This window comes from Lactuca serriola, chromosome 1 (genome assembly GCF_051521515.1).
Source record: "Lactuca serriola cultivar US96UC23 chromosome 1, Lser_US96UC23_V15, whole genome shotgun sequence".
Classification (NCBI taxonomy): domain Eukaryota; kingdom Viridiplantae; phylum Streptophyta; class Magnoliopsida; order Asterales; family Asteraceae; genus Lactuca; species Lactuca serriola.
Window position 1 is genome coordinate 130,339,689 of NC_136408.1, and position 18,969 is coordinate 130,358,657.

Consider the following 18,969-nt stretch of genomic DNA (forward strand, 5'->3'; position numbering starts at 1 on the left):
GCTTAGTGAGTTCCCCATAATACCACATACCATACAAACATATAATGAACAGCTAGGAGATACGGGCCTCACCCACACTCATGGAAATACGGGCCTCGCCCACGCTCCACTAGCTGGGAGATACGGGCCTGGCCCACACTCCGCTATCTGGGAGATAGGGGCCTCGCCCACACTCCGCTATGTGAGAGATATGGGCCTCGCCCACACTTAGCTACTACACCATAAAATATAAGTATCACACAGACAATGAGTATAAACAATTCTACCACACTAGCATATGTCATCATCAAATTCAACTATGAGATACGGGCTCTGCCCACACTCCAATACTATTATGTCGTCTATACAGGCCCGCCTTGGTGCCTTAGACTCGTTCCTACTGTAAGGAAACTCACCTTGAAAAGTAGCTGCTAAAAGTCTGCTTGCTAGACATTTGACTGCTACTCCGGTGATCCCCCGACTATATTTCCATAAAACAATTAATCATACATTGATACTATCCCCAGGGTAAAATGACTATTTTACCACTGACTGATTCCAAACCAAAGTCAAGTCAAAGTCAAACTCAACTTCCAGTTGATCCTACTCGCCGAGTTGGCTTGTCAACTCGTCGTGTCCATTTCCAGTCAATCGTCTTTACTCCCGTCTCTACTCGTCGAGTTAGGAATTGACTCGACGAGTTCACTTCCTAACTGATACTCAATGGTCCTTCATCCAACTCGCTGAGTCGTATAAACAACTTGTCGAGTTAATCTTCATCCGATGAACACATTCTGTCCTCGACTCGCCGAGTTAATGAACAACTCGTCGAGTTCTATGAAGATTGCCTTGGACTCACCGAGTACGTTCATGCACTCGCTAAGTACCATGAATTTCCAGAACAATTTGCTTAGTCCAGAATGTTGGATCACTCCCTGGGACTCCCTAAAACCTTTCCACACTCAACTGGTCCTTTTGGCCCTCACAAATATGGGACAGAACCCTTGGGCTCACCGAGTCCAGGAATGGACTCGCCGAGTTGGTCACATCCCCTCCTTAAAAATTCAATTTATGATGTACAACACTTGTCCAAAAGATAGATCTAAGCCCCTAAACTCGATCTGGCACGTAAAGTTACAAACTTTACGTGCATGCATGGGACTTTTAAGCTTAAAAGGCTCTAAAATGGTTCTTTTGTTGCATGGGGCCTTCCATGGGTGCAAAAGCAGCCCAAGTCTGTCTTGTGACTCCAATAATGACATGATCCAGAAGCTCAACCCCCCAACCATGTTTGCAAACATGGTTGGCCACCAAAAATGGCTTATAAAAGCCTTAAATCACCTCAAAGAGGGATCTAACAAATGAATGAGCAAGGTTTAGGCTTTATAGCTTTTGTAGGCTGCAAATGATGAACCAAAATCGAATCCTTCAGTCTCCTCTTGATCCTCCTAGGCTCTTCCTTCTTCTTTGAGGTCAAAACTCACAAGAATCACTCAAAAGCCTTATATTTTCTCAAGAACGGCTAGGGTTTGCTATAAGAAGTGTTTGGGAGCATAAAGGGGAAATGGAGGTTGCATAAGGTCGTTTAAATAGGGTGCAAACCCCTGGATTAGGGTTTTTGTCCAGACAACGGCTACTTGCCGAGTCTGCGACCAAACTCGATGAGTCCGCAACTTAAACTCCGCGTCTCATCCCACTTCTACTCGACGAGTTAGTCCTTAGACTCGCCGAGTCCAAGGCCAAAAATGCAAAAATTTAAAATGTTAATTACAAAGAATACGTACCAACAATCAGGTGCTACAAATCTCCCCCACTTATTTTAGACTTCTTCCTCGAAGTCTGCTGCTCGATTCTGTAACATCTTTGGGTAATGCTCCATCATCTCATCCATCGGCTCCCATGTCCATTCCGAGGCCTTCCGGTGCTGCCATTGCACCTTTACCAACTCAACCCTCTTGTTCCTCAGATCCTTCGACTTCCGGTCGAGGATCGATACAGGCCGCTCGATGTAATTCAGGCTGTCATCAACCTGAATGTCCTCCAAGGGTACCACTACTGAGTCGTCCACCATGCACTTCCGCAACTGTGAGACGTGAAAGTGATGTGGATCTGACTGAGTTCGGGTGGCAGATCCAGCCAATATTCCACCTTGCCCACCCGGGCTACAACCCTAAATGGTCCAATATACCTGGACCCAACTTGCCCTGTTTCCTGAATCGGATGATGCCCTTCGAAGGCGATACCTTTAGGAGAACCATATCTCCGACCTGGAACTGCAGGTCTAATTGACGTCTATCGGGATAACTTTTCTGCCGACTCTAAGCAGTCTGAAGTCTGCTCCTACCTGCTAAATTTTCTCTGTCGTCTTGAGAAATACTTCGGTGCTCCCCATGACCCTCTGGCCAACCTCGCCCCAACATATCGGGGTCCTGCACCTCCTCCCATACAACATCTCAAAGGGAGGACAGTCGATGCTCTCATGATAGCTATTATTATACGAGAACTCCGCCAATGGAAGGTAGGTATCCCAACTACCTCCGAAATCTAGAACACAAGCCCGCAACATATCCTCTAATGTTTGGATGGTCTGCTCGCTATGACCATCCATCTGCGGGTGAAAACCAGTGCTGAAATGCAGACGAGTGCCCAACTCGTAATGAAACTTCTTCTAAATCTTGGAAGTAATATGCGGATCCCTTTCCGAAATCACTGACACTGGCACCCCGTGCCGTGCCACTATCTCCCTGATATAGATGTCGGCCAACTTCTCGGCCGAGATGCTCTCCTAAATCGGAATAAAATGGGCGCTCTTGGTCAGTCGGTCCATGATGACCCATATCCAATCCACTCCTCGCGCAGTCCTGGGAAGCTTCGTGATAAAATCCATCGTAATATCTTCCCATTTCCATAGCGGGATATCCAATGGCTGCATCTTACCGTGAGGTTTCTGATGCTTGGCCTTGACCTTCTTGTAGGTCAAGCACCGCTCCACGTACCATGCCACATCCCGCTTAATGCATGGCCACCAATAGTCCAGAAGAAGATCCCTATACATCTTTGTCGCCCCGGAAATGAATGGAGAATCGGGATTTGTGCGGCTCCTCCATCAAGATCTGGCGTACGCCTCCGAGGTATGGAACCCACACCCTGCAGTGTAATATCAATAATCCCCTGCTGTCATAGTCGAAGGAGGAAACCTGACCCACTATGCGCTCACTCTTCCGATGTTCCTCCTTCATGGCCTAATGTTGGGCCTCCCGAATCCGCTCCAATAGTGTAACAGCCCGGATTTCCAGGTATCTTTTATGATTTCAATTTTTGATGTTTTGTGAGGGGACTCGGCGAGTTGGAGCTCAGACTCGCCGAGTAGGATCGCGATTCTGGACGCGGGTTCGCGCCTGGACTCGGCGAGTCCGCGCTATTTAATGAAACCCTAATTTCTCGGGTTTGGGACCTATTTAAAGGGCCTTATGGCCGTCATTTGTGCTCACCAGTCCCTTGAGTGAAACCCTAATAGATTGTGAGCGTTTGGAGCAAAGTAGGAGGCCATTATTGATCTTGGAGGTGTCATCTTGCAAGGAAAAGGGAGAATCAACTAAGGGAAAGCAAGAGGAGCCAATTTCTGGGAGTTTGGAGTCCAGAGCATCACTATTGTGGTAATATCTTCGAGCTATCCTCTTTTATGTTGATGTTTATATTGATTTAGGGTTTATTGAACCCTTTTGTGGCTAGATCTAGTGCTCCCTTGGTCCCTTAAGCAATTTAGACCATAGATCTGGACGCTTGGAGGTCCAGAGTGTCCCTTTGCCCAAGCTTTTTGTGAATCAATGGAGGTTCTGGATTGGAATCCTTATGCCTTAGGTCAAAATGCTATTTATGAGCCATGGGGTGTATTATGAACACCAAGATAGGGGCTTTACGTGATGAATCAGTCTAGGAAGGCCAGATCTATGAATTGTTGGAGCAGATCTGACCTTAGAAGCAAGTTTGAGTGTTTGCATGGCATGGACTCGCTGAGTCCGACGAACAGACTCGGCGAGTAGCTTGAAGATTTCCCTTAGATCGGCCAGTGAGTGGTCCAGTCGAGTCATAGGTTGACTCAGTGAGTCAGGGCGAGTTAGAGAGGGTTGACAGGTGGACTGAGTCGAACTGGGACTAGCCGAGTTGTTCTTGAGACTCGGCGAGTTGAGTCGGGGTGGCCCCGCGATTCTGCCAGGTGGAACTCGTCGAGTCAGGGGCAGTACTCGACGTGTAAAAAGGGAATCCTAGAGAGTTGGTGAAAACGTCTAGACTCGCCGAGTCGCCCTAGTGCACTCGCCGAGTCCGGTCAAAGTTGAGATCGGAGAAGCTTTATGCAAAGTTCTGCAAGTGTGATTTCTGGTTGCGGGAGGTCCAGTTCCTAGGACATCTTGTTAATCAGGAAGAGATATTGGTCAATCCGGCCAAGGTTGAGGCGGTGATGAGTTGGGAGGTGCCGAAGTCACCCTCTAAGATCAGGAGTTTCCTTGGGTTGGCAGGGTATTATCGGAGATTTATCAAGGATTTCTCCAAGATCGCAGTGCCACTCACCAGATTGACCTGGAAGGGTGTTGCATTCTCATGGGGTCCCGAGCAGCAGACCTCCTTTGAGACACTTCGCCAAAGGTTGTGCGAAGCCCCGGTATTAGCTCTCCCGGAAGGGATGGAGGATTTTGTAGTATATTGTGATGCATCGATTTTGGGGCTGGGTGCGGTGCTGATGCAGAGAGGGCATGTGATAGCATATGCATCGAGGCAGCTGAAGCCTCATGAGACGAGAAATCCCACGCATGATCTAGAGCTGGGAGCAGTAGTGTTCGCCCTCAAGATTTGGCGTCACTACTTGTATGGGGTTCGGTGTACGATACACACGGACCATAAGAGTTTGAAGTACTTGATGGATCAGCCCAACCTAAATATGCGACAAAGGAGGTGGTTTGATGTGGTCAAGGATTATGATTGTGAGATCCTGTACCACCCAGGCAAGGCTAATGTGGTAGCCGATGCGTTGAGCCGTAGGGCGGAGAGCACTCCACTGCGAGATGTATGTTTGAGATTGACCGTGATAGCTCCGGTACTTGATGCCATTCGTGGGGCACAGGCCGAGGCTGTGCAACCGGAGATGCAGAAGAGGGAACAGGTCGTTGGTTTGGTTTTAGAGTTCGTTACGGATGGTCGAGGGCTTATGACTTTTCAGGGTTGGATTTGGGTACCGTTTGTGGGCGGTACGCGTACTACTTTGATGGAAGAGGCTCATCGGTCGAAATTTTCGATCCATCCGGGGGCCACGAAGATGTATTTGGATTTGAGGAAAGAGTATTGGTGGCCCTGTATGAAGAGGGACGTCGCATGGTTTGTTGAGAGGTGCTTGACCTGCCGCAGGGTTAAGGCCGAGCACCAGAGACCGCATGGCAAGTTGCAGCCATTGGAGGTTCCCGAGTGGAAGTGGGAACAGATCACTATGGATTTCATCACCAAATTGCCGAGGACTGCCAGAGGAGTTGATGCAATTTGGGTGATTGTGGACAGGTTGACGAAGAGCGCTCACTTCCTTGCCATTAGTGAGAGTTCTTCAGCGAAAAAGTTGGCAGAGGTGTATGTGAGGGAAGTGGTATCTCGGCATGGGGTGCCGATCTCGATTGTTTCAGACCGTGATGTGCGGTTCACTTCCAGATTCTGGAAGAAATTTCATGAGGAGTTGGGTACTAGACTGCATTTTAGTACCGCATATCATCCCCAGACAGACAGTCAGAGTGAGCGGACAATTCAGACGCTTGAGGACATGCTCCGAGCATGTGTGTTGGATTTCGGGGGTAGCTGGGATGCGTATTTACCCTTGGCAGAGTTTTCCTACAACAACAACCATCATTCGAGCATTGGTATGCCACCCTTTGAGCTGTTGTATGGGAGGAGGTGTCGGACCCCTATTTGTTGGGGAGAGGTTGGGCAGAGAGTGATGGGTAGTACAAAGATCGTGCTTCAGACGACAGAGCAGATTCAGCAGGTCAGACAGAGGTTATTGACCGCCCAGAGCCGACAGAAGAGTTATGCGGACAGACGTCGATCCGAGCTTGAGTTTCAGGTCGGCGATCTCGTTCTCCTGAAGGTCTCTCCTTGGAAAGGAGTGATTCGATTCAGGAAGAAGGGCAAATTGGGGCCCCGATATATTGGTCCATTCCGTGTGGTTGCGAGGGTAGGCCGGGTAGCCTATCGTTTGGATTTACCAGCAGAGTTGGGGCAGATTCACGACACTTTTCATGTGTCGCAGCTGAGAAAGTGTATAGCTGATGAGTCGGCAGTGGTTCCATTAGAGGATATTTAGGTGGATGCGAGCCTGAATTATGCCGAGAGGCTGATGGCCATCAGAGATCGGAAGATCAAGGTTCTGAGGAACAAGGAGGTACCCTTGGTGTTGGTTCAGTGGCAACATTGGAAGGGATCAGAGATGACCTGGGAGCCGGAGCGTGAGATGCGTGAGCAGCATCCGGAGCTATTTTCAGAGCGAGACTTCGAGGGCGAAGTCTAGTTCTAGTGGGGGAGAGTTGTAACAGCCCGAATTTCTAGGTCTCTTTTATGCTTTCAATTTTTGATGTTTTGTGAGGGGACTCGGCGAGTTGGAGCTCAGACTCGCCGAGTAGGATCGTGATTCTGGACGTGGGTTCGCGCCTGGACTCGGCGAGTCCAAGGTATGGACTCGGCGAGTCCGTGCTGTTTAATGAAACCCTAATTTCTCGGGTTTGGGACCTATTTAAAGGGCCTTACGGCCGTCATTTGTGCTCACCAGTCCCTTGAGTGAAACCCTAATCGAGTGTGAGCGTTTGGAGAAAAGTAGGAGGCCATTATTGATCTTGGAGGTGTCATCTTGCAAGGAAAAGGGAGAATCAGCTAAGGGAAAGCAAGAGGAGCCACTTTCTGAGAGTTTGAAGTCCAGAGCATCACTATTTTGGTAATATCTTCGAGCTATCCTCTTCTATGTTGATGTTTATATTGATTTAGGATTTATTGAACCCTTTTGTGGCTAGATCTAGTGCTCCCTTGGTCCCTTAAGCGATTTAGACCATAGATCTGGACCCTTGGAGGTCCAGAGTGTCCCTTTGCCCAAGCTTTTTGTGAATCAATGGAGGTTTTGGATTGGAATCCTTATGCCTTAGGTCAAAATGCTATTTATGAGCCATGGAGTGTATTATGAACACCAAGATAGGGGCTTTACGTGATGAATCAGTCTAGGAAGGCCAGATCTATGAATTGTTGGAGCAGATCTGACCTTAGAAGCAAGTTTGAGTGTTTGCATGGCATGGACTCGCCGAGTCCGACGAACAGACTCAACGAGTAGCTTGAAGATTGCCCTTAGATCGGCCAGTGAGTGGTCCAGTCGAGTCATAGGTTGACTCAGTGAGTCAGGGCGAGTTAGAGAGGGTTGACAGGTGGACTGAGTCGAACTGGGACTCGCCGAGTTGTTCTTGAGACTCGGCGAGTTGAGTCGGGGTGGCCCCGCGATTCTGCCAGGTGGAACTCGTCGAGTCAGGGGGAGTACTCGACGTGTAAAAACGGAATCCTAGAGAGTTGGTGAAAACGTCTAGACTCGCCGAGTCGCCCTAGTGCACTCGCCGAGTCCGGTCAAAGTTGATCGTTGACCGTTGACCGTTGACCGTTGACCAGAGTTGACCTGTGTTGACTTCTTAGGGATAGTCAACCTTAGAGATAAAAAGTGTTAATTAGAGACATATGATGTTATAGGAGGATTAGAGCTCGGAGGATCGAGCACGAGGGATTTCCTGGATTCGTGAGATACCGAGATACGCGAGGTGAGTCTTCTCACTATACTTTACCTTGAGTAGGTAACTAGAATTATGTGACCGAGTATTTGTATGCTATGCATGTTATGTGTTGTACTGCATTATTTCTATGTGATTTATGATGTGCATGTTTACAGAGTTAGAACCGGAAGATTCCTAGAGTTAGAACCTGAGGGTTCATAGAGTTTGGGTGCACGGACCCATAGAGTTATGGCCTCGAGTGGCTAATATGTGTTATATGCGTGGTATTTTGGGGAACTCACTAAGCTTCGTGCTTATAGTGTTAGTGTTGTTGTTTCAGGTACTAGCGATGACCGTGGGAAGGCGCCGGCTTGATCTGTACACATGCAGGGGACTTTTGATATATATGTGATCTTGGGATTTTGTATGATACGAATTTGGGAATTTTAAACTTAATGTTTTATGAAATCAAATGAGAAATGTTTTTGTATTTGCGAAAAAATTATTTTGAAAATTCATGGTGTTACAAATAGCGGAGTCACCACTGCCATCCACATGCAGATATCCCTGATCGGCACCGCCTTGCGGCTAAGAACATCGGCCACCACATTGACTTCCCCGAGTGGTAAAGGATCTCACAATCATAATCCGTCAACACATCAAGCCATCAACGCTGCCTCATGTTCAGATTTGGCTGGTCCATTAGGTACCTCAAGCTCTTGTGGTCCGTGTAAATCGTACAGCGAACCCCGTAGAGGTAATGACGCCAAATCTTGAGGGCAAACACCACAACCCCCAGCTCCAAAACATGCGTCAGGTAGTTCGCCTCGTGAGGCTTCAGCTGCCTCGAGGTGTAAGCAATGACATGCCCTCTCTACATCAATACCGCGCCCAGACCTGAGATGGACGAGTCACAATAAACAACGAAATCCTCCACGCCCTCTGGCAGGGCTAAGATTGACGCCTTACACAATCTCTGCCTCAATGTCTCAAATGCCACCTGCTGCTCAGGCCCCCATCGGAAGACTACGACTTTCCTTGTTAGCCGCGTCAAGGGTACAACTATCTTGGAGAAATCTTGGATGACTCTCAGATAGTACCCTGCTAACCCCAAAAAACTCCAAATGTCAGATGGAGACTTCGGAACCTCCCACCTCATCACAACCTCTACCTTGGCTGGATCCACCGAAATCCCATCCTGGTTGACAAGGTGCCCAAGAAACTGCACCTCGCGCAACCAGAACTCACACTTGGAGAACTTAGCATATAAGCTCTCTCTCCTCAGGGTCTCCAACAGCTCTCGTAGATGCCCCTCGTGCTCCTCCTGTGTCTTGGAATAAACCAAGATGTCATCAATGAAAACTATCACAGACCGGTCAAGCATCGGTCTACACACGTGGTTCATGAGGTCCATGAACACGGCAGGAGCATTGGTGAGCCCAAACGGCATCACCACGAACTCATAATGGCCATAGTGCGTCCGAAACACGGTCTTCTGCACATCCTCCTCTATGACCTCATCTGATGGTACCTCGAACGCAGATCAATCTATGAGAACCAAGATGCTCCCTGAAGTTGGTCGAAGAGGTCATCAGTCATTGGGAGTGGGTAACAGTTCTTCACCGTCACCTTATTCAGCTCTCGGTAATCTATACACATCCGGTGTGACCCGTCCTTCTTTTTCACAAACAGAATCGGGGCTCCCTAGGGATAACTACTTGGCTAATGAATCCCTTTTCTATCAGCTCATGTAGTTGTGTAGACAACTCCTGCATCTCGGGAGGAGCCAACCAATACGGTTCCTTGGCTATCCGAGCCGCACCAGGGACTAAGTCGATCCTGAACTCCACCTGTCGCTTCGAAGATATCCCAGGAAACTCCTCAGGGAATACATCTGCAAACTCTTGAACCACGGGCACATCGTCCACTGTCGCCTTACCCGCCTCCCGGGCGTCCATGACATAAGCGACGTATCCTGCGCAACCCTGCTGAAGGTAACGCCTAACTCTCGCTGTTGAGCATAAGGCTGCTCCTCACTGTGGCCTCTCGCTCAAAATCACCAGCTCTCCCCCACTTGGGGTCCTGATCCGCACGAACTGCTGCGCGCAATCGATCACTGCCCCATTGGGGCTTAACCAATCCATACTGATAATAACCTTGTTCCCCCGCAAAGGTATGGGAACCAGATCGACCAGATACTGCTCCTCAAACAATCTCAATACACAATCCCCGAAGACCTCTGATGCTCGCACCGACCGGTCGTCCACAATCTCAACCTCTAGAGGGAAATCTAACATGCCCTAGGACTTAGGAAACTTCTTGCTAAGCGCAAGATAAACAAATGATCGGGTAGCACCTGAATCAAACAACGCCTGAACTGGGATACCGTTCACATGGAACGATCCTAAACAGAGCACATACATATAACATATCAAAATTACAACAGTATAACATAAAGCATAAATACGAAATCATACCTGTCACCACATCGGGTGTATCGCGAGCCTCCTCGGTAGTCAACTGGAATGCCCGACTCCTCTCCAATGGAGCCCTCCCTTGCCCTACCGGCCATCAGTGATCCTCAGGGTTGCTGGAGGTGGCGCCTTCACTGGCGCTGATGCTGCTGTCAACTGGGGGCAATTGGCCCTCTTGTGGCCCCTCTGGTTGCAGTGGAAACACAGCAACTCAGATGTCTGAACAACCGAGGCAGGGGCAATACAATCCCTGCTAAAGTGTACCGTCTTTCCGCACCTGTAGCATCCCGACGATCCCAATCTACATGCTCCCTCGTGCGACCTGCCACATTTCGCGCAGTGGCTCGGTCCTCCTTGGCCTTTCGGCCTACCATTTGATCCATTGGGCTTCTTCCCGGAAGCCCCAACCACCTGCCCCGACTCTGCCTTCCTCTTCCGGATATGCTCCAAATGAATCTCCCTCTCCCTTGCCCTGGCAATAATGGACTCCACGGTAGGGCAAGCTGAAAAGCTAACATGCTCTCGGATGTTAGCCCGTAGCATGTCATGATAGCGGGTCCTCCTCATATACTCATCTCCCACATACTGGGGGACAAGCAATGCCCTCTCCCAGAACTTGGTGTTGATCTCTTCCACAGTCTCCATAGTCTGTCTCATGTCCAAATACTCTCTGACCAGCTGCTGAAGCTCTACCGCTGGCGCAAACTCTGCTCGGAACCGGGTCTAAAAATCCGACCATGTCATAGCCTCAACAGCCGATCCTCCCAATGAGTCACGAACGGAATCCCAACAGTCTCTAGCTCTGTCTCTCAAACACCCTGCTGCGTATCTAACCTTGACCCCTCGGGGCAGAAGATGGTCAGTTGTGCGGACTCAATGTCCACATTCCATTCTCTAGCAGCAATGGGGTCCTTCGCCCCATGGAAATCCAGCGCACTACTAGCCCTGATGCCCTTAAAGGATAGTGTGCGAGATCCTGACTGGCCAGATGCCATGTCACTCCTGAATGCCCTGAGGCGGTCCTCCATCAGCTCAAGTATCCCTTCTTTGATCGACCCGAAAACGATGGGGGTCGACTCAAGGATGCGTCTAGTGATCTCTGACGCGATGAACTCGCGTAACCTCTCATCTACTGGCTCGGAACCTGATACCGAACCCGATCCCTCTCTAGAACTGCCACTTGCTGGCCTGTGACGTAGTACCACCATTTTGCAATACAAACAGGCAACCATTAGTGATACTGATACCTCTACAGGGATCACATCTATTACAAGTTCGTTGGTTTTGCCTTAGCCTTCCTTGATTTGAGTACGGATCCTCTACTTTCAATAGTACGGGTCCATATTACCTTCCACATCTATCCGTACTTTCTTCAAGGATTTCTTCGACTTCACCAAGTCCCTTCATCACTACTGCTCTCTGCTATCCTCATCTTAGGCTTGCCTAGGGAACTCCCGACCCTACCCTAAAATGGTTCATTTGTTGCATGGGGCCTTCCTTGGGAGCAAAAGTAGCCCAACTCTGTCTTGTGACTCCAATAATGACATGATCCAGAAGCTCAAACACCCAACCATATTTGCAAACATGGTTGGCCACCAAAAATGGCTTATAAAAGCCCTAGATCACCTCAAAGAGGGATCTAACAAATGAATGAGCAAGGTTCAGGTTTTATACCTTCTGTAGGCTGCAAATGATGAACCAAACTTGAATCCTTCAGTCTCCTCTTGATCCTTCTATGCTCTTCCTTCTTCCTTGAGGTCAAAACTCACAAGAATCACTCAAAAGCCTTAGATTTTCTGAAGAACGGCTAGGGTTTGCTATGAGAAGTGTTTGGGAGCAAAAAGGGGAAATGGAGGCTGCATAAGGTCGTTTAAATAGGGTGCAAACCCCTAGATTAGAGTTTTTGTCCAGACAGCGGCTACTCGCCGAGTCCGCAACTTAAACTCCGCGTCTCATCCCGCTTCTACTCGGTGAGTCAGTCCTTAGACTCGTCGAGTCCAAGGCAAAAAATGCAAAAATTTAAAAAGTACCAAGAATACGTACCAAGAACCAGGTGTAACAGCTGGTTTTGTCGCCGATTTTCGATTAGTCATAACTTCTTCGTTATAACTTGGATTTTAGTGTTCTTTATATTTTTGGAAAGCTTGTTACAATCTCTATTACTTTGTTCATCCCAATCGAGATTGTTTAATACTTTATTTTTGAGGGTCAATTATGTAAATGTACACAGTATGCTAATATTTCTCTTTATTATTTAAAAAAAGGACTACAAATTGACCTATATTATTACATAGGTTTGAAATAACAGTTTGTTACTCAGTGAGATCTAATCCATGTATGACAATCAAGTTTGGAACTTGATTGACAGTGTACCGGGTCGTAAGACAGTCGGGTGCAAATGGATCTTCAAGACGAAGACCAACATGGATGGTAAAGTACAGACATATATGGCGCGACTGGTTGCAAAGGGCTTTACTCAAACTCCAGGAGTTGACTACGATGAGACCTTCTCGCCAGTAGCAAAAATTAAGTCTGTTAGGGTCAGGCTAGCCAAAGTTGCATTTCATGATTATGAAATGTGGGAAATAGATGTCAAAACCGCTTTCCTTAATGGAAAATTGGTTGTGGATGTTTACATGAGTCAGCTAGAGGGTTTTGTCAATGCAAAGTACCGTAATAGAGTGTGTAAGGTTGAGAAATCCATTTATGGATTGAAACAAGCATCTCGTAGATGGAATCTTTGTTTCGATGAGAAAGTCAAAGAGTTTGAATTTTCAAAAAGCGAGGATGAGTCATGTGTGTATGTGAAGGCTAGTGGAAGTGAAGTTAGCTTCCTGGTGTTGTATGTGGATGACATACATCTCATAGGAAATGACATCCCAAACTTGCAGGAGGTTAAGTCCTTGCATGGGAACTGTTTCGCTATGAAGGACCTTGGAGAAGCTACCAATATTCTAGGGATAAAGATATTGAGAGATAGGAGTAAAACACTAATTAGACTTGGTTAAAGTATCTACTTGGATAAGGAGTTGAAAAGGTTAAACATGATGGATTTCAAGAAAGGTGACTTACCAACCCAATGCAATACCAAAATGTGTAAAACTCAGAGTCCGAGTGTCGAGGCTAAGATAGTTGAGATGAGTCGAGTGACAAATTGTTCTATTGTTGGCTCGATCATGTATGTTATGAATTGTACTCTCCCTGATGTGGCTTTTGCTTTGAGCACGGTCAGCAGATATCAAGGGAATCCTAGTAAGGCTCACTGGATTGCAGTAAATAACATTCTCAAGTACCTGCGCCGGACTAAGGTCTGGGTCCTTACCCTCAGTGGGAGTGATGACTTGAGAGTGACGGGGTATAGTAACGCTAGCTTTCAGACCGAAAGAGATAATTTTCGTTCTCAGTCGGGCTGGGTATTTACCCTGAATGGAGGAGCAATCACTTGGAAAAGTTCCAAATAGGAGACTATAGCTGATTCAACATGCGAATATGAATACATAGCAGCAAGAGAAGCGGAAAAGGAGGGGATATGGCTGAAGAACTTCATCAGAGACCTTGGAGTTGTTCCAGCTATAAAGGAGCCTATGGAGATTTACTGTGACAGCGAGAGTGCGATTGTCTTAGCCAAGGAACCAAGGGATCATGGCAGATCCATGCACATCGATAGAAAATATCACTTCATAAGACACCAGATAGAAGAAGGACTCCTTGTAGCAAAAAGGGTGTCGTCAGAGGAGAACCCATCAGATCCCCTCACGATGGTAATCAGTAGGGTTAAGCACTTGCATCATGCGAGGCGTATCGGGCTGAAGGACGATATTAGTTTTAACTATTAGATAGCTGTTTAAAAACTTGTAATAGATAAATTATAATTTAAATTTGATGATTAAATAAAAGGTATTTTATTTATAAGTAAAGTTACTGTTTTGTGTCAATTATTTACTATTGTTTCATTTTTCATTTTTGACTTCCAGAATAATTAAATTATTCAAATTATCCACAGTCGATCATACATTGGAAGTAAGTATTGAGGCAAGACTGTCATGAATTTGGTTTGTAGATGTGTAAACTGTTTAGACACATCAAAAGATTGCTACAACATTCATGAGTGCTCATAAGGTCTGAGTATTAGATTAAACCCATGCTCACACGAATCACTTCATGGAATTTATCAAGAGTGATTGTGAGACGATAATATCATAAAGTCTTCAAACCAAGTGATATGAGTTGTTTACTATGAGTTGATTGTACATTGATAGTGCGTAACTGAATCAGTAACTTGATGCTATAAAACGTTCAATTGTGTAGAATTTAACGAGTAGTTAGTACAAGCAATTGAGTCGAAGTTTATTTGTTCCTTTTAGTCCTTGGAGGATTAAAAGCGATATCTTGGGCCCCCCGATGGTTTTTTTGAGTTATGTGCCGGGCCCGGTCAGAACTTAATTGATGTTTTTTTTGACTTATGTGCCGAGCCCCTCGATGTTTTTTTTGAATTATGTGTTAAGTTTGTTTTGTCTTTCGTAATAACTTGTAGCAGTTATTCAATTCACAGAAATTAATTCGAGGGTAGTCGCTACTAATTCATAAGTTTATTTTATATTGATTTCTATTATAAATTGTTTTCAAACACTAGAGTAGTCGGAACATTATACACGCAGAACTAAGATAGCTTAGTTTATATAACAGTCAACTTATAGCCAGTACTAAAGACTTACCACCGTTTTGTCTTGTAAACCTTATAGAAAAAAGACGCCTCCCGGTCGACCTAAAAGACGCGTAGTCAACATCACAATAGAAAATCCACAACCTCCTACACCACCAAAAATACGATCTTGCTGCATTCCAAACATCAGTAACAGCCACAATGACATCCACTTTAACTCAAACCCACGCTAGTGCCAGTGGATCCAGTTGCGGTGCTCACCCAACTAACCCCGGAAATACCCATGGGAGTGTTCGTACAAGGACTTCATGAACTGCAAACCCAAATCCTTTAGTGGAGATGGGGGAGTCATTGCTCTAATTCCATGGTTTGAGAGAACAAAAATCAGTTTTCGAAATTTGCACTGACCCTGTTAGTGGCTAACTCAGTGGCCTGGGAGAACCCGAAAGAGATGATGATGGAAGATTACTACCCAGGAGGCGAAATACAAAAGCTCTAGCATGATCTATGGAACCTCACCATGGAAGGCTCAGACATAATTGTCTACGCTGATAGGTTTAGCGACCTGGCAGCACCGTGTCCCGAGATGGTTACCCCGGAGAGTAAGAAGATAGAGAGGTACATCTGGGGATTTTCTCCCGATATTCAAGGGAATGTACTGGCCTCTAACCCAACTACATTCAATAGCGCCAAATGCTTGGACCAACGACTCATCGAACATGAAGTCTGCTAAGGCGTAACGACTCCCTCTCCTGAGCCAACGAAAGGAGGAGACCATAAATGACAATCAGGAAACAAGAGGAAGAGACAACCAACATAAGAACCCCCACAGGAGCAACAAAGGGTTGTTGTTCACGTTGCCACAACACCTGCCACTCCAGCCACTCTCAATCGATATGCTGGAACTCTTCCAAAGTGTAGCAAGTGTAACTACCAGCACACTAGAGCTTGCAGCGAGATGCTTTTCAAGAATTTCCATAGGAAGGGGCACACAACTCGTTTCTGCAGGGCATGGAAACAAACAATCTCCCAAGCACCCGACACTAGAGTATGCCAGGCCTGTTATGGGTGTGGTGAAACCAGACACTACAAGAGGGATTGTCCGATAATGAAGAACTCTGGTGGTGATGGACGAATATTGATGATCACTACAAGAGAGGCTATCCCAGAAACCTTATAAACAACGACACGTTCTTCTCATTTCAAAAGTTTTAAATATTAAGTTTTCATTAAAAATTGGTGCCAATTAAAATGTAATTAAAATTTATTTTCTCGTCTGAACAAAAATCACAGCATTCATAAAATAACTAAGGATCCTTGCAGGTGAGCTATGATGGTTTAGCATATACATACGAGTTATTTATAATTAAGATTTTCCAGGATTAGAGTGAGTGATTCCGCCTCATTTCCCGTTCCTTGTCTGGTTGTGGATTTAGGGCAGCGTCACTCAGTCGACAGTCTAATCGATCTTAATTATGCATGACTTGTATACACCATGCGATCATAGAGGGACCTAATAGGGATAATAATATGAAGTATCATCACTAGTAATTGGAACGTTCTTACTGCTAGTACATGCTTAATACGGTACGAATTGTTTGCAGTATTAATAACAAGGATAAAACTGGAAGCACTAGAAAGTATATATAGAATGCACTATCAAGTACACATCGGATACACTATCGCTCTAACAAATGTATCTTTCGAATCGACTTATAACTTGTTTCTATAAGGAGTCTCAGTGTCCTCATTCGACATGAATTGGCGTGGTCCTCACCATACCAAGTTCATGTGCTACGAAACCCTTCGCCTTCACCGACCGACTAACTAAACCCTCATCACTCATAACAAAAAACCCGACATAGACCTTAGAAGCGTCTACCTTATTATAAAACCTTGAAGTACTCAAGAGAGGAGTAATTTACCCTCTGAAGCCTTTCCGAAGCTCCCCCTGTAGACCTTTCGGGAATACCACTCGAGAGGCAGGTCAAGTTCAAGCATATAGGCTAAGGACGAGTATGGTTAACCTATTACTACTAAATGTATATGTGAGAGTGGTATATAATCAAGATTATGCGGACTTAGGATGTTTTTTTCCGCCTTATCTCCTCTTCCTTGTTTGATTGTGAACCTAGGGCAGAGTCGCACATCCAACCATCTTATTGATCTCAATTACATATGACTTGTATACACGAGGTAATGATGTAATGAGCAGGTGTTAATCCTACTATGAAATTCAGCATGAAGCTGCCCAGGACTACGAGTGGACATCCTGCTATTCGGATAAACATAGGCAAGTAAAGCGAACCCATACGCTCCTCACTGATTAACACGAAAGACGCAATGGTGAAGATCCACTAGAATGCTAAACGAGGATCAGAATTCACTAGATCGAGGAGATCAAATGGAACAGAAGCATACACATTTTTCCCCAACCCCTGATGTCCCAATCAGAATACTAAATTTGGGACAAAATTCGATCTAACGGGGGGATGATGTGACAACCTCGAAATCTTAGACCTAGAAAAGCCTAAACCCTAACCTAGTACAAGTGAAAACCCCATTTCAATCCTTGATGAAAAGTATTATCCATACCTTTAGGGCTTGTTTATAAACAAGTAACCATGCTAGTATGAAAACCTAAGTAAATTTTGATAGGTTTTGAGCATTGTAGCACTCCTAAGGTGTACATGCAACCCTAGAAACCTTGGATCTATGTTTTACTAAGATACATGCAAATTTGATTTTCCAAGGTTCTTAACCTATCTAGCATGGCATGTGGAACATGGAATGCAAAAGCTAGAAAGAAAACATACTTTTCTTGTTGCTTGAATTCCTTGAGATCTTTTTCAGGCTAGCACCACAAATGTGATGCCTCAAATGTTTCACACAACACCACAACTCTTGGAATAACTTTGAGAGAAATGCACACACACTCAAAATCAGATATCCCTCTTGTTCTTCTTCTAGTGCCCATTTTTGCATGGTATGGGGTTTCTTTTATAGTGTGTCACAAGTAGGGTTACACCATGTAAACCCTAATAGACATGGCTTTTCATTTCTAGGATCCATGGGTTCAAAACCACCATGGAGCATCTTATAAGTCTTAGTCCAACTTAATAAACCATGGATCATAAGCCCACTATTCAAGAATGGATGATTTACACAATTAACCCCATATATTTAATTAGTCTCTTTTTGATCACTTGATTAATTCCAGATTAATCCTTGATTAAAACTAATTAAATAATATTATTAATATATTATAATGTATAATATATTAATAAACAATATGTGTCATTTTTCTCATTTAGTCTATCCAAGTGTTGCAATGCCATGCAACCTAAACGGACCATGCCAAATCGGGTCAAGTATATACCAGAAATAGTTATGGACTTAGAAACATTATCCAACAGTCTCCCACTTGGATATGTTAAATAACTATAACTGCAAGTATGACTTCAGGAACCGATCAACAGTCTTAGCTCTTTCAAAGTCTCGTGGAACTGAGATAATGATGATACATCATTTAAGATATGTGATCATATAATACTCTGTTCTAGATATCAGCCAGACATATACATGGAACAATGTCTTACTTATTGTCCAACAGTGTGTTTCCCAATTTCCGATTTGTTTGACATGGAACTTAATCGAACACATCAATTTAGTTCTGAATGGGCCTGGTACATTGGTCAAAACAAAATCATCGAGGGGCCCAAATATCACTTCTAATTTAACAAGGAACAGATAAACATCGACTCATATTCTTGTTCTACTACTTGTTGAGTTATAAATAAAGGTACGTTTTATAACATTGAGTTAGCAATGCATTTTCGTACAATCAATGTATAACCAAATCATAGTCAACAACTCATATCTCTAGGTTTGAAGACCTATATGATATTACCGTCTCACGATCACTCTAGATAAATTCCATGAAGTGATGCAACTGAGTGTGGGTTGAATCCAATACTCAGAACTTATGAGTAGTCATGCGTGTTGTAGCTCCTCTTGCTATGTCCAACATCTTAGACATTTACAAGCCAACTCGTGACAGTCTTGATTCATATCTACT